This window comes from Glycine max, chromosome 4 (assembly GCF_000004515.6).
Source record: "Glycine max cultivar Williams 82 chromosome 4, Glycine_max_v4.0, whole genome shotgun sequence".
NCBI lineage: Eukaryota > Viridiplantae > Streptophyta > Magnoliopsida > Fabales > Fabaceae > Glycine > Glycine max.
In genome coordinates, this window is record NC_016091.4 from 2,254,403 (window position 1) to 2,271,133 (window position 16,731).

The 16,731-nt window shown below is 28.8% G+C and overlaps 1 pseudogene; it reads left to right on the top strand.

Annotated features, from left to right (window-relative positions):
* Positions 1–8,942: 8,942 nt before the first annotated feature.
* LOC100788104 (pre-mRNA-splicing factor ISY1 homolog) lies at positions 8,943–9,557 on the top strand (annotated as a pseudogene).
* The last annotated feature ends 7,174 nt before the right edge of the window (positions 9,558–16,731 follow it).

Consider the following 16,731-nt stretch of genomic DNA (forward strand, 5'->3'; position numbering starts at 1 on the left):
TATACCATTCCCTTGTACCCAATTTTAATACATATTTTCTTGGCTGATAAAAAATATAAATACACGTTTTCTATTGATTATAATGTTTTTTCATATATTAGCATAATTCCTAGTATGATTTAGTCCCAGTTGGAACTAAAAAAATCTAAGAAAATACTGATGGTGCTAATAAAATAACTAAAGTTTAAGTTTTAGATCCTTAAAAAAAGAGTAGTATTTGTTAGTATTTACTATTAGCTTTTTGAAGTAAAAGAGATCACATATGTTAACTAAAAGATTTTACATATTAATTTTTTCTTTGAAGTAAATTTTTTTCTTTTTAATTTTAGCTTTAGACCTTACTTTTTCTTGGACAGTCCTGATAAAATTGGGACAATATCCTAAACCACGTGTATATGACATGATTTAGCGTGTTGATTATTTAGCATCCTAAATTACGACGTACAGGCTATATACTGCATCAAGTTACATGAGGGGGTTTGTCATGACATGATTAGTCATTTAGTTGGTTCTAGTTGATTAGTAACCTTAGGTTGCATTTGGTGTCGAACGCATATATATTTGCATCAAGTGGAGTTTGAATTAATACGTAGGTGAACACCGAGCCGAGAAGATTGGCGATAGCCATTGCGAAACACGATTGGTCACCCCACCATACATCTAATTCAATCATGCAAATCAACAAGGAATCTTCTTTGTCAGCTTTGAAGATTTTTGGAGCAACCTTTCCCCCCCTCTCAAGATTCCAATACCATCTTTCTTACCAGTGTTAAGCGAAAGATCAACTTCATGTAGACCTTGTATTGCATGCATGGCTGTCCCAATTTGCATGGGACCCTTCTCCCACCTTTAAAGAGAATGGTAATTGGAGGACTCTAATTTGTCACTCCCATGAACGTGGATTCCAAAAGTAGCAAGCCTAATAAACGAAGAGAGAGACGCATAGGAGCAGTGGATCAAGAACCGTTTTGATTGGGGAAGTGTCCTTATAGGACAACATTGTCAATGGTCCCTGCCCCGCGCTGCCCTCCCATTCTTTCCATGCATCAGTAGTAAATATCATGTTCATGGAAGATAAGAGTACTCATCATTCATTAAACCACGGAAAAATGACGACTACACACTCAAACCCTAGTACACTCCCAGAGAGGCAATTAAAGAGAGAGAAGATATAATAAGTTATACCATATGATAGATAGAAATTAAAAACATAAAACCACTCAGTCGTGAATCAATTGATATGTCAACGGTCTCATGTTAGAATTTTGGATATATAATTATGTTAAATATTTGTAGAATTTTTTTTAATGATTTTATACTATTTGAATAAAATTGTTTAAAAAAAAGAGAAAAAAAATTATAAAGTGTTAATATAGTATTGCCGTAAACCAGTAAACCACTCTGTTTGTGTTTGGATTTAAGTTAAATGCGATACACATGATTCTATATGAATTCGACGGATAAAAGTAAATTAAAAGTAAAAATAAGAGTGATAATATTTCTACGAACATACCTCAAACATACTTTTTCAACCTTCTACCCAAAACACACGCTCAGTTATATATGCGACTAAATTTTGCATCCTGCGGGTTGCTTTTCTTTTATATATAAGCGCGCTTACATTACAGGCGAGCATATACGCTTTGATACATGGATATACTCATTGACGATAATAGTCATTTTAAAGTCACGATGTATCTGTATAATACCCAATTCTGGTATCGCTGCTACAAAACATCCAAGAAAAATGTCGACTTAAAAACTTTTTTTTAAAAAAATAATAATTGAATTTTGCAGTTTTTTCAGGGAATCTATTTGCCAGAAATAGTCGAGCTAGATATTTAAATTTTTTTGGCTAAAGAATTAATCCTTTTTTTTTACAGAAGATAAATATTTCAAATTCACTTATGTTTTAAAACAATATTATTTTTACCGAAAAAATCCGTGGAAAACCTCAAATAATGTATTTTTATTGCTCTGTTCTCATTTCAACGTCATCCGTTGCAACACGTCCAGCAACAATGTGTTAAAAGTTATTTCTGAGTTGATATTCCTAAACACATTCATTGGATCTGTAGAGGAAATGAGAGAATATAAAGAAATAGTTTTCTATTCTTCTATTAATTGTTTAAAAAAAGTACAGTGAAATAAATAGCATGATTAAGATTTCTTTCATTTTCTTTGACTAAAAAAAGGAAAGAAAAAAATGCAATTATATAAAATAACATGTTTTTAAAGAGGTAATCGTTTTTTTTTAAAGAGAGGTAATAGTTAGCGTATATTTTAATTGATGTATTTTTAATCCATTGCTCTCGTTTCAACGTCATCCATAACAATAAGATAATAAAAGTTAGGATTAACATAGCATCTTGTTGGAGGGAAATATGGAGGAGAGGGGAGGGGAGGAATATATTTATAAACTTTTGTTATTTGATTTAATTTGAATGAGAGAAGGGAAACAAAATTCACTTCATCAATTTTTTGCTCTCCTGTGGATTTTTAAAACAATTCAACTGTTAACGACTCAAAATTTTTATTTATAAAGTTAACAAAAGTTAATTAATATTTAAAGTCACTTTCTTTCTCTCGTGAACTAAACAAAAATAGTTATTTTCCTCTCATCTATTATATATACAAAAGTTCTTACTTTACTAAATTTTTTCCTCCAAAACCTTCACCCCCTTCTCTCATACCTTTTTGCTTTTCCATATTCTTCTACCAACATTTAATTAATTATTTATGTCTCCTCATTTTCATCATAATTATTTATTTATAATCAACTATTTTAAATTGTTTCGGTCTCTTTAACTAATTTTTTCAGCTTACCAAAATTATTTATTATTCATGTTCATTAATGCCAATGCATTTATAATCTAAATAAATACTCACAATCATTCAACTTCTTTAATGTTATTATCTTTTCCATGTTTCACTTTATTTCATCTATTCGATTTTCTTCTAACTCTTAATTGATTCTTCAATTTCCATTCCGCACGCATTCAATGATTTTCATCTTATTCCTTCCTTTTTTATGTTTCGTTTTCTCCCCAACAGTCTTACAGTAATTATTAACTTAGTCTTAATTATTAACTTAGTTCATTACTTCCTATTTTTATGTTATGTTCTAGTGAGTTTTCTCCATCTGCACTCATGAAAGTATAATAGCCATTTTTTCTTCATCCATTACCTCTCTTCAAGTAAATTCTCTGTACCTTTTTCTTCTTCTTTCTTTCAAATAAGCTAGTTACATTGACTTTCAAAAGATTGTCACATCACCAACTGCATCTCAATCCAATATTGCAAGGATGTTTCAACGTTAGAGTCAATAAGAGGATATAAAAACCACTAGCAACAAGAAGGAGCATGTTGGAATATGAGAAACAAAAGACACTTCTATATTTTTCATGAAGTTATTTTTACCGGTTAAATATATTTAAAATTGGTCTTTTATCTCACAATAACATTATGTTCCCTATATGGACTCTTATTCTAGATTCCCCTTATTCTACCTCATGTTGCAATTGAATACTATTTTATTTTCCACTTATTATGTGTTTTAATGCAATTTAATTATATCATTTATTTATTGATGATTGATTTGTTTTAATTTTTTTAATTTATATATAGACATTAAGATCAACACTATTAATAGACATTAATTATTAATAGACGTTAATTAGGGTAGTGAAACATGCAGCATTATGTTTCATTTTTCAATGGGAAATTGACCTTTTTTACGCATTTAATGATAATTATGTGACCCTTAATAAATAACAATTATTTCATTTTGCATTTTTATTAGGTAGGCAACGAAATTGCATTCACCATATTCCTATTATATATTAATTGATATTCCAATAAATTCAAATCCAACTTTTCGTTTTTAAATGGGAAATTGCATCGTTTCTTTTTTCTGCAATTAATGAAATCTTGATTAGTACATTTTGCTAATAAAATGTGTCAACTCTTCATTTGATTTGTTGAAAATACATCTATTGTCCTTTTGTTTTCCCTTTTAATTGTATCAATTTATTTTAATTGTTGCATTTGTTGTCCTTTTTTCTATACAAATAGATTACCTTTTTTCCCTTAGTCTTGCTTTTTCTTATATCATTTTCAATTATCAAACTGAAATAGATGAGGATATAGAACACATGTATAACAATAGATATTAGAGTAAATTATATTGGCAACCTTCGTTCGTGTGTTTTCTCAAATTGTATTTGATATTTCTTTCTTTTTTTACATTATTTTTATCTCATTCTACTAACGCTGTTAATTAACATTAATTGATATATGTGAGTAAATGAAATTGTCTTAACATCTTTATTACACTCGTTTATTTTTCTCAAATTGCACCAGATATTCTTCTCTTTTTTTATATTACTTTTAACCCTAGTTCTGTTAATGTCATTAATGTGTCATTAATTAATATCAATTGAAATATGTGTAGAAATAAAATTGTCCTATTAAATATTCAATAACAAAATAACAATTGACCATGTGAATCAACCTTTCTTTAGGTAATAACAATTTTTTCTTTAATATTTAACTCTTATTTCATTATTTCTAACACTTGAAGAAGATGAAGCTCTTGATTGAAATATTATATCAAACACTTAGCCATAAAAAATAAATATTTCAAAGAAATGAATTAAAAACACAAATGCAGGAGAAAAATACTAAAATTTGAAGTAAAGTACTATATTCAATCAATGAACATTATTGAGAACACGTTCAACAAAAGCACACCAACTAAATGACCTAACAGACACAAAAAAATTGAACTATAAAGAAGAAGAAAAAAAAAGGAGAGTGTTAACACATGCGTACTAACAATATGAGTTCGCGTTCAACAAAAAGTTGAGTTTATGTTGAATTAGAGAAAAAAGAAAAAGAAAGAAGAGTATTAAAATATTTTCGAGTTGGAAATCGTGTCATATTTTTTATGGAGTTAAGAGGAAGAAGATGAAAATATTTTAAACATAATTTTTCATTAAAAGTCATGCGATTAATATCTGTTTATTTTTTATTAAATTATGTTTAGAAGAGAAAAGGTCTAAGTGTAATATGAGTTAAATAAATAAAAAGTTTTTTTAGGGTAAAAAAAGGAGTGTGAAATGTAATTTGAAAAAAAACAGAATATGCAAGTATAATTTACTCTAGATATTATTTTACAAAATTGTTTTTCTTCGTATTCCTATTCTGCTCGAATAAAGTTACATATATTGTATTGTAATAATGATTTGTTATGTTTTTTTTTTCATATTACAAACTAATATGTTCCATGTATTCGGCACAATGGATTCATGTTTAGGAAAAAAGTCAATAGTGATTTATTTATTTAATTGAATGAATTCAGCGTCTAAGTATTCAATACACACTTATATTTAACCTTAAACCAGAGGAATTCATAAACCCTTATTAGGACAGTTGTATGTGAATATCAACGTGGTTTTGTATTTTTTTTAGAAAATATGTTCGTAAGAAAATTTTTTATGGTTTTATATTATTATTACTATTATTCATCATAAGTGGATTGTTTATTTCTTATTTGCCGAGATCCATTAGATGGCACGGTCTTATTTTCGAAAAATTTCTATGAATAAATCAAAAGATCAAGCCAAGCTTAAAGATCCTATGTTTAATGACTTCGAAGTTCGTGTTAAAAAGGAAAACTGTATGGTTTATTTGACAGAAAGTAGTGAAATAATTGGAGAACTTTATGAAATTTCAATTCATAAATGGTGGTTCATTGACTTTAATATGCTGGGATTGTGATTGTTTCCTTATTAGAGATACGCATCATGAAAAAGTTAAATCCCGTGACAGCTTCTGATATATATAGTTTCGCATAAATTGGCCGGTGAGCAATTTCAATTATTTTTCATTAAATTATATTTCATTCATGTCTCCAGAAGAATTTGATTTTAATACGTTGTCTTTTAATTTATTTGCTTTGTCTCATTGCTTCTGTCAAATTTCACTGTTAAAGACCGTTCAAGTTATTCAATTATGTAATTTTGAAGGTTAAAATAAAATTTCAAATTCAAGTAATTTTTCTTGATTGTGTTTTTCCTAATGTTTCCTTTAATCAAAGTTCAAGGTTAATTTTTCTTTATATTACTAAGAGCTTTACAGGATGTAATGAATAGCGAAATAGGTGTCATGAGTCAGTTTTGATATTAGACAACAAATGCAGTTCACAAAATTAATTTATATTATATATTGAAAAACTTTGAATGTAATGAATTTATAATTCTAAAATATTGTGCAAGCACATACAAATATATTGGTTACAATATAGTACGAGTGTAAAGTGAGAAAAATATGTATTTGACATTTTATGTATTTTGAGAGTCATTTCTTGATAGACTTAATAATAATAATAGTAGTTGAAAAATAAAAAAATTGATTTTTTTTGTTGGGAACAAGTATGTATATACATAATTTGTGTTTTTATACTCTTTTGTAAAATATAATATTATGATTATGTCTATATTTAAATTTTACTTAATGATGATGTATTATGTTACATATTTAATTGTTATGGTAAAATAAATATTAAAAAAATTAGCTTAATTATGAATTGCACGGATAACCTAACTAGCTAACTAGTTCCATTAAAATCCCTTTTCTTCCCTCCTTTCAACTAAATATAATGTTTAATCAAAATCTCTTTGATCTTTTCTCTTTTCGTCTCCTTCTCTCCTTTTCATTGAAATTTTTCTCCTTTTCTCCGCTAGTTGAATCCATTCAATTTTGATAACTCTGATTAAGATACTTTGCAAGTATCTCACTATTACTCGAGCAGTTCGAATAAAGAGCTTGGGTCAAGATACTTTACTTCGGTCATGTTATCTATCTCCTAATTCCAACGGGATGCCAACAAAGAAAATTAAAAAAAATAATGTGTCACTCCTTCCAATGGATTTTTAAGCTAAACTTAGTTTTTCATGTTTTCGTATTTGATATATATTTTTAAAAAATAACACTCCTAAAAAAATATATTTTTAAGGATCATTTTTTTAGTTAATTTCCCACAAAAATTTTCAAATAAAAAAGATGAATTTTTTTTTAATTTATTTTTTTCTACAATAAAAATATATAGTAAAAATATTATGTTATTTTTTATTAAATTATATAATATGATAAATAATTAAAATAATGGATAAAATATGTGTAAATTTTTTATTCTTAAAAAACTTATCTAAATATTTTTCGTTGATCAAATAAATTTTATTTATTTTCAAAATTTATGATTCTAAAGACTTTCTCCTATCAAATATCCCCTAAAACTAAAAGTTAATTTGTTTATTTTACCCTTTTCTAATCCATCTTACAGATTATTTATATTTCCTTTTCACTATTTATTTGAAATATTTTACTATTTCCACTCTTAGTTTAAATGGCCCCCTCTCTCTCTCATTATCTACCCTTTTCTAATCCATCTTACACATTATTTATATTTCCTTTTCACTATTTATTTGAAATATTTTACTATTTCCACTCTTAGTTTAAATGGCCCTCTCTCTCTCTCTCATTATCTATATACCAGTGTCCGGTTTGAACCCGGTGTAAAAAACAGTTAAAGACAGGGAAAGGGTGAGATTGGAAAAAAAAGGGTTTTCTGTCCAGATTGACACCGAAGAGTCGAAGACTATGATTTTAATTCCTGCCGTAATCATCACGAAAGATTGTATGGTCAAAAAGGTACAATTGGAAATAATTAGCACCAAAACACATCAATAATGTTTTTAATTCCTTTTAGATTATGGGCTTAGTACACTCCAACTTAATTGCAAGATTTTTGTGTGGAGGCGCTATCTAATCAGATGCACATTCCACTTGTAAATTCACAGTGTTTTCTTTTTCCTTAATACGAAATTTTAAATACATAAATAAAAATAATGACTAATTATTTTTTCACATATATTTTTAACAGAAAATTAAACACATCATAAGAGCAAGTTTAGTACACGTTTTTTTACCCATTAGTTTTCAAGGTTTTTCAAAAAGGTTCAATACTCATAACATTTTTTATATAAAATTACTTATATCTTTAATTTTTTTTAAATGACTTATATTTTTATGTTATGTTTAACAAAATTAGCTCAAAAATTAGTTAGAAGTTAAAAAGTTAGCTAGTAGCTGAAAGCTGAAAAATAAAGTGATAAAAAAAAATCATGATTTATTTAAAAATGATTACTAGAAAATTAGATAAATATATTGAGAATAAAAATGAAAGAAAATTTCAAAATTTAAAAGTTACATTTTAAAACTTATCACTTCAAGTAGTGTTTCAAAAAATAATAGAAGATATTAAGAAACTACTAAAAAATATTTGTTTAACAAACAATCAAATAAATTTTTCAAAAATTAGACTTAAATATGTTTTTCATACTTGAAAAATAAGTCGTTTTCAAATTATTACTTTAAATTTATTTTTTGTCAATTAAGTATTTGAATTTTTTTTAATGTAGCACATGTTGTTAGTCTCATTCTGTTAATGATGACGTGACAGACAGATTGTTATGTCATCAAGCCTTATCACTAACACGTTATTACTACATCATCTCCTTCTTCCCTTCCTCCATTGGAAACTACCACCACCGCTGTCCAACCAGTGTTGCCACCGTCGATCACGACATCCAACAAAAAAATACCAACACACACACCCACCACCCAACCTGCACTTTAACCCGTGACGGAAAAACTCAAAAAACAATGTAAATCAAAATCCTTAGAATCCCCCCACTTTAGTTTTCACCTTATTTATCTCAAAGATTTCTCCTTTCTCTCATTTTCTCTCTCTTTCGCCTTTTGGGTGTTTTCAAAACACGCTTAAAACCGTGATGGGTGCCGTCATCGAGTTTTACCTGCAGCCGCACAAGGTGGTGCTATCCCCGAACACCTTGTTGTTAGGGTTTCTTTATCGGAAGATGGCTCGTAACAAGAACGCCTAATCGATGCTCAACTGCTTCATCACAATGAAGGTGAAGGAGAAGAAGAAGCTGAAGGAGCGTCGCCCCTTCCTTGCCTAACACTGTCGTGACCTCTCAGAGACCAACAAGTGGCGACAATAGATCATACAGGAGATCGGCCGAAAAGTTACTGAGATCTAGAACGAGGGTCTTAGCGAGCACCACCTCTGCGATCTCAACAACGAGATCAACAAGCTCATCAATGAAAAATCCCACTGGAAACACCACATCGTGGAGCTCGGCAAGCCGAATTACTCGAAGCACTCTACAAAGATGACGGACCTCGACGGAAACATCATCGACGTCCCGAACCCAGACGGCCGTGGCTCGAGATACTGCCACTTTGGGGTTGTCAAAAAGCTCCTTGACGTCAAGGAGCTCTTTGTAAACCCCCCAAAGCTTTGAAAGTGGCGTACCCTATATGAAATTTATAAGAGAATTGATGTGAGTTATTATGGTTACCATGATAAGGAGAACGGTGTGTTAGAGCGGTTGGAGGGGCTCACGGCGGAGGACGGCGACAACACGATCGAGAAGAAGGGGAAGGGAAAGAGAAAATATTTTTTTAAATAATAAAAAATAATGTATCACTAATGTGATTTGATGACGTGATATTCCGTTTGTTACTTCATCACTTAATAGAATAATATTAATGACAGATATTATGTTGAAACATTTTTTTTTTTGAGATACTTAGTTGATAAAAAATGAATTTGAGATAATAATTTAAAAACAGTCATTTTTTCAGTTATAAAAAACGTATTTAAATCAAAAAATAAAAAATTAAATAAAATGACTTGTGCAAAAATAACCTCAATTGTTTATAGAAGTAACTTCCTTTAATTAAAAATCGACTGGACATTTTTTAAATAAATGTTGTTAGTGGGAAAGCCTGAAAGTGAAGGAGAAAAACACCGTTTTCCGTATGAAGATGGCTTAACCTTTTCGCGCAAAACTCCAAAAGCAAAAAAGCAATAAAGAAAATCACGTGGATTTTATTTTAACTTGCCGCTATAAAATCATCAGCCAAAGCACACGTTGAGGGGGATGAGGGATATTTCCAAAGTTAGGCTATTTCACTATTTCGAGTTCGTTACGTGTAGATTTGAAGGGAAAAAAATATTTATTATATATAAAACCTTGCAATTGTTTTTAAAACTACATGTATTTTTTTATAAACAAGTGAAGAGCCGATCCAGTTTGGCGCAATTGCATATATTTATATATAACACAAACTCCTTTTCCTCTTTAATGATGTGTTTGGCAAGAATAGAAGAAATATGTAAGAAATAAAGTGGACAAAAATAAAGTAAATATATATATATATATATATATATATATATATATATATTAAAGTTATGTTTGATAAAATTAGTTAAAAAATTAGTTGTAAGTTGAAAAGTTAATCAGTTAAAAAAATAATTTATTAAATTATAAGTGTTCAATAAAATTTACGGTTGAAGTAGCTGAAAGTGTAAAATGATAAAAAATGATAAAATCATGATTTATTTAAAAAATATAATTAGAAAATTGGATAAATATATTGACGATAAAAATGAAAGAAAATATAAAAGTTAGAAGTTAATGTTTTAATGTTATTTTAAGTAGCGTTTAAAAAAATTATAAAAACTACTAAGAAGTTACTAAAAAATACTTGTTTATTGAACAATCAAATAAATTTTTTAGCTAGTAAAAAAACTAAAAATTAGTTGAAATGTCCTATTGAACATAACTTAAATAATAAAAATAAAAGTGTTTGATTTAAGACAAATAAAAAGAAATATAGGAAAGAGAGAAATAAAAATAATTTATTTAATTAAAATAATCATTTTTCAAAAGTTTATAATTAATTACTAGTATATTTGGTTTGGTGGTAGAAAATCGTGATAAATACAAAATAATAGTAAAGTCACCATAAAAATAATTATTTATTGCTTAAAAAATAATGGCAGGTGGAATTCACTTTATTACCGAAAATGCACTATCAATATGAGACAATCACTTGTCAAAGTGCCACAAGAGACTATCAACACATTATATACAAACATAACAGATTATTATTATTATTCACGCAACATCATTCTTCGATTTCTCAATTTTTGCATACCCGGGTATATATAAATTGATTACCATTTTATGATAGTCGATTATATACACCAATTTTCCATTTACTCTATGTAGGAGAGAAATAAAAAAAGGTGTGGAATCACATCTTTTTATTTTTCTCCTGTCGTGTCTTACTTTTCCTATAACAAATGCATTTACTTATCTATTTTCCTACCCTTTTCTTCTCCCTCTCACTTATTTCTCAGCCATTTCAATGCACCAACTGAAGTACGTGTAAGGGAATATTCTTTGCAAACCGTATATCCATCCAAACTTTCCATTCTTTGGTCATGGGAATAATTTCTTTTACTTCAAGTTCTACTGTTCTTGCGTAGCCTTCAACTATCTTTGGTTGTTTGAATTTCCAAAGCTAACAGTTTTGCTTTTGCCGTTCCCTGCTGAGTGGGTCATGCACCTATAATAATATCCATCAATTCACATAGATAAAAATGTTCAACCTATGATAAAGCAAACATACTTCTCTAATATCTCTATGATCAATGTGGTTGTCACAGGACCTTAGATACAAATTACAATTGAGGTTTCCTTTTAGGCTCTTCTGCTGAGCATTCCCTTTCAAGTCTCTATTATATATCCACCTACAAACAAAGGTTGAATGTTTGTGCCAATATTACTTTTATGGATCTATCCCAAAAAATAAACATCTTGAGGATTTGGCATTGCTAGCTCATTTTTACAAATAATACTCCAATGTCAACAACTAATGCGGAACGTTGCTTTGGTAAGGTAATATTTTCATTGAAGCATTTGACCGGCCACGCACCACCACTAATGTCACTCTATTATTGATTCATGTCTTGTGCCCCAATTAAAAAAGCAGCTACTACTACTAGCTAATAAGTAAGGTATACTATCCAAGACTAGTCCAAGAAAGAGGCTCAATCAACTTTGCATGCAAATGAGATAGTAATCCCTATCAGAACAACTAAAAATCCCCCATATTGAAGATGACTTAACATAAGTGACCAACATGACCAAAATAAAAGTGTACATGCTAATCAGTGGGAACTAAGCAATGAATGCAACCTTGGAAAGCACATCAAGTTTGGTTCTCGTTGCGTCAAAGCTCACGCCTTTCAACATCATGTATGCTCGGGCATGGGGAGGAATAGCGTCGTCCCTCGGATGAATTCAATTGGTAATTGATTTGATTCCATTTTTTATTCCCTCTTTTTTCAACATTTTAATCATCGCTGTTTACCATTGTGTCAAAAAAACTTAAACCAACCAGCATATCGTGCAATTTATAGTCAACGGATATTATGTGTTTCATATAACATTATTATTACGTACTAATAACGTATATTAATTAATGGGCGGCATGCAGCATCTCTTTCATTATTAAATTGGCATAAACTAGCTCATCTGCTAAACAAAGTTAACCTTAATTAACTTTCATCTTTTACTTTTTCATTTATATTTTTATCCCTTTAGATTATTTAATTATATGTTCAATATATATTAAGCAAATTTGATATTTTAAATATGAAGTAATTTAAAATTAGAAATGTGATGAAATGTTGATAAAAAAAAACTTGAAGAGATTTATAGTATATAGATGAAATTAAAGTTTTGAGAGGAATTTTTTTAGATGATTTTAATAAAATTTTATGTTTATTTGATAAGTTTCAAATACTAAAATTAATCATACAAAATTTAAATTAAGGAACTAAAAGTGTAATTATTTTTTTAAAAGGGGAATGGTGCCATAAAAAATTGCAAGTTAGAAATTTAGTGAAAAAACTGATAAAGTGGAAAGCAATGTAGTGATATTTTTTTCATAATTTCTTTTGAGATATTATAAAGCAAGAAAGGAAAGAGTAAGAAGTGATTGATAAATAATTGAAATAAATTAATAATGATGATGAATAACAACAAAAAATATGTGTTTTACTAAATCAAGGATTTGAAAAATTATGTGTGTTACTAAATCAAGGATTTGATGAAATCGAGAGCTTATTTTTTAAACAAATAAATGAATAAATATATTTCATAGATTTTGTATATTCAAAATAATAATTTTATTCTTTTGTTTGTTTTAATTAGGGGTAATTTGGCCTGTTGGCCCAACTGAGGGCTAGGCTAAGCCATCAAATTCACATCTTGAAGGAAATTCAAGCTAGCTCGTCTTATCCTGGTTTCACAGTTCTATTATGGTGTACTTGGATCGGGTTGAGTTGCTTGATTTGTCAATTCTAAGATTTGGACTCAACGAGAAAATGCATGAAAATTTCTAATCAGAGTATCAATACATTAATTAATTGGTCCCTATTAAATTGACTTTGGGTTCCATTCATGATTGAAAAACAGAGGAGAAAAATTGAATCTATGAAAGATTTACACAAATTTTTTGCTCTGGGAATTGAGTTTATTGATTATGTGTGTTATGATAAATTATTGCGTTTAATATTTATGTTTGATTGGATTTAATATTATCTAAGGGAATAAAACCAAGATTTGCTCAGGGGTTTCTGTTCAAGGAATCAAGCTTAGTCTTTCCTTGTTATTTCAAACTTCAATTTCAGAACATGTTTGTATTGAACTAGAGTTAAGTACGTATATGAAGAATTGGGAAATTTGATCCCTAGTCATTTTCATGTGTAGATTGTCATCTAGTTACTTCAAAACCTTGAAGGTTTTTAGAAATAGTTTATTGTCGTTAATTAGTTAGAATTCATTCTTTGAGTACTTAATCACTATGATTGGTTCAAATAATCGTTAATTGTGCAAGTTGGTTATTGAATCACAATTCTCGTTAGGATCAACAATCCTAATTTTTACTTTATTATTTGAACAATTAGTTAGGAATGTTTCATATTTTGATTCTTCTATATCAAAGCATATAGTCATTTTCAGATAACAATGAATGAATTATATAATTTATAACGAAACAACAAATTTGTGGGCCGAGCTAGATTTGAACTAGGCATATTGCCAATGAATTGTCCCCATTAATTGCTTGGGTATCAATTCATAAACAAGAAAAATCCATTTCAATTTTATTCATGATCAACTTGCTTTAGTAGCCCCTTACCCTTAGGGGAAGTCAAATGATCGTTGCTTCCTTGAAAAAGAGACGTCTTAAACCACTATACGGTGAGGGTATAATTGCTTGAACACCCTTATACTTCCTCACAGCTTATAAATAAGAATGTGATCTTATATATTAGACTTAAATATAAGTATGTTTAACTAATTTTATTATATTTAATATTATTATTTTTAAAATATTTTTTGTTTGATTCTAATTCTATTTTTAATGATTTCTTTTTTTATTTCTGATAACAAGTTTAAAAAAGAATAATTTAAAAATAATCTTATTTTCTATTTGAGAATAATAAAATTAAATAATATTATCTAACTTTTTTAATTACTGCAAACTTAGTTATTTTAACTTCGGTGGCATACCTACAATAATTTAGATGTTGAAATCAGTATTTGCAGGAGGTGGTTAAAAGTGAAATGTTCTAAAGTATACCTAAGGCCTTTATGACCTATTTATATCAATTTTCCTTAGGTTATAATACTGATTTTTATGTGATATTATTTGGCATGGATGGTGCCTCTGCAACTGAATCTCGTGATATTTGTTATTTGTTACTAATAATTTACGTGTTAGATCCAATTTAGAAGTTATTTCAACTCTTCTCTATTCTTTTCGTTCATTCATAATTAAAAAGAAAAAGGAACAAACATTTGCGATATATAGTGCAATGCCACTTTGCAAGGATTAGCTAGCCTATGGTGGCAGCGAACGATTGTGCATGAAGGATTTGGACCACAACTGTTGGCTTCTAATTTGCCACTTGTACTCAGTGCACATGCAGTGTTGGCGTCACTCTTTAAAATCAATCCTTCAAGTTACACCTTTTGTGTGCCCGCGCGGTGTGATTCCTTGCAAATTAGTAATTACTACAAAAATATATATATCAGCCTTAACTCCATAAAAATTTTCTAAGTATCACTCCGGCCCGAAGGCTAGAAAAAGAGATGTGGAAAGTTTCAAATTTCAACGAAGGCTATGTAAATATATATTCTTTACCATCTTATAATTTCAAATTAAACTTTTTTTAATACTAAAAGCGCTAAGTTATAAAGTTACAATTGTCATTATTTATATACATTATTATTATTTTAATCATATGGGTTGATATTCGATATAGATCTTCAACACATAATATTTTAATTAAATAATCATTACCTCACTCTCTTGTATTGTTAGACATGATTTATACTTAAATTGTAAGAACAATGGTTTACCAATATACTGTATTATAGTATTGAAATAATAGCATAATCCAATATTGAAATGCCTCTAGTCGTCTCCATAGAGTCCGGCAGAGAATCGAAGAAGGTGGAAATTAGAGGCAAAGTGGCAAAGGACTTGTTTAGGGAAATTTTCTTAGAAGTACTTTCAAGAGTAGAAAATAAGAAAAAAAAAAAGAAAATTTTCAATAAATTAAAATAAATTCTTCATTTGTTAATTTATCGAAACTCTCTCATGTATATTTTTTAAATGAAATGATATTTATAAATTAATTAATGAATAATTTATTTTAATATGAATAAATTCATTTCATATTTTTTTCTTATTTTCTTTTGTTGGAGTGTTTTTAAAGCAACTTATCCAAATATTCATCTGAAGTTTTTAGCTGTCAGGTGTGTATAAGTTAGCGGAAACGCAATTAAGACCCCAACGGGCCTCGGTCAGGGTGAGAGCAGTGTATGTCGTTCCTGCTCCACCCAGCTTTTGTCATAGAATGCAATTACTAGTATAGCATGGCTGTCAGATACATATGCAATTAATTACTAAATCTTTATTTTATGCTTCAAAACATCAGATGCCATTAGGTGGTCAAAGGAAGACTCCAAAATTACCTATGCACATCTTCGTCTATCAATTAAGTCATAAGTTTTAACTTTGTGTCATGTATGCCAAAAAATAATTGTTTTGGATAAACATATGCTAAATTTGATTTTGAATTGAAGTAATTTAGACTATATATTTGTATTAAAGTTTGAAAAGTAATTTTAGAAATTACTTCAAAATCAAATATGTAAAATCAATTTTACCAAGGCCTAAACACACTAAACAAATTGACACCCCTCTCTTATTCTAAAAGTTAACAATGCGCTCGTCCAACACTCTTTATTCTAAATTATCTGTGTTTCATCTTTTATTTGATATTTCTCATTCATAATTTAATAATTTTTAACAAATTGCAATTAATGTGTCCTTGTTACAAAAAGAAATCGTATACTATCATATAGTATGTGAGAGTGAATCTGTTAAAGAAATCGTGTTGCTATACTTTGCTTTCACTTATATTATCCACCATTCTCTGATTTTTATCGATCATCTCACGTTTAAAATTTCAAATTAATAAATTAAAGATGTACTATCATATATTCCGGGATTAATTTTTCCCCTTTTAATATTTGAACAGTGGTCTGATTTAAAAAGGGGTAGGAGGGGCTGCATTATGTCTGTTAAAAGCGAAGGGGATCATTTCAGCAACCAATCCGCATATTATGCTAACTTTGGGAGTGGGAACACTTCATTAACTTCATTTTTGATTATAGTGGAGGTAGTAGCTGCAAAATATTTCAGCATATATTA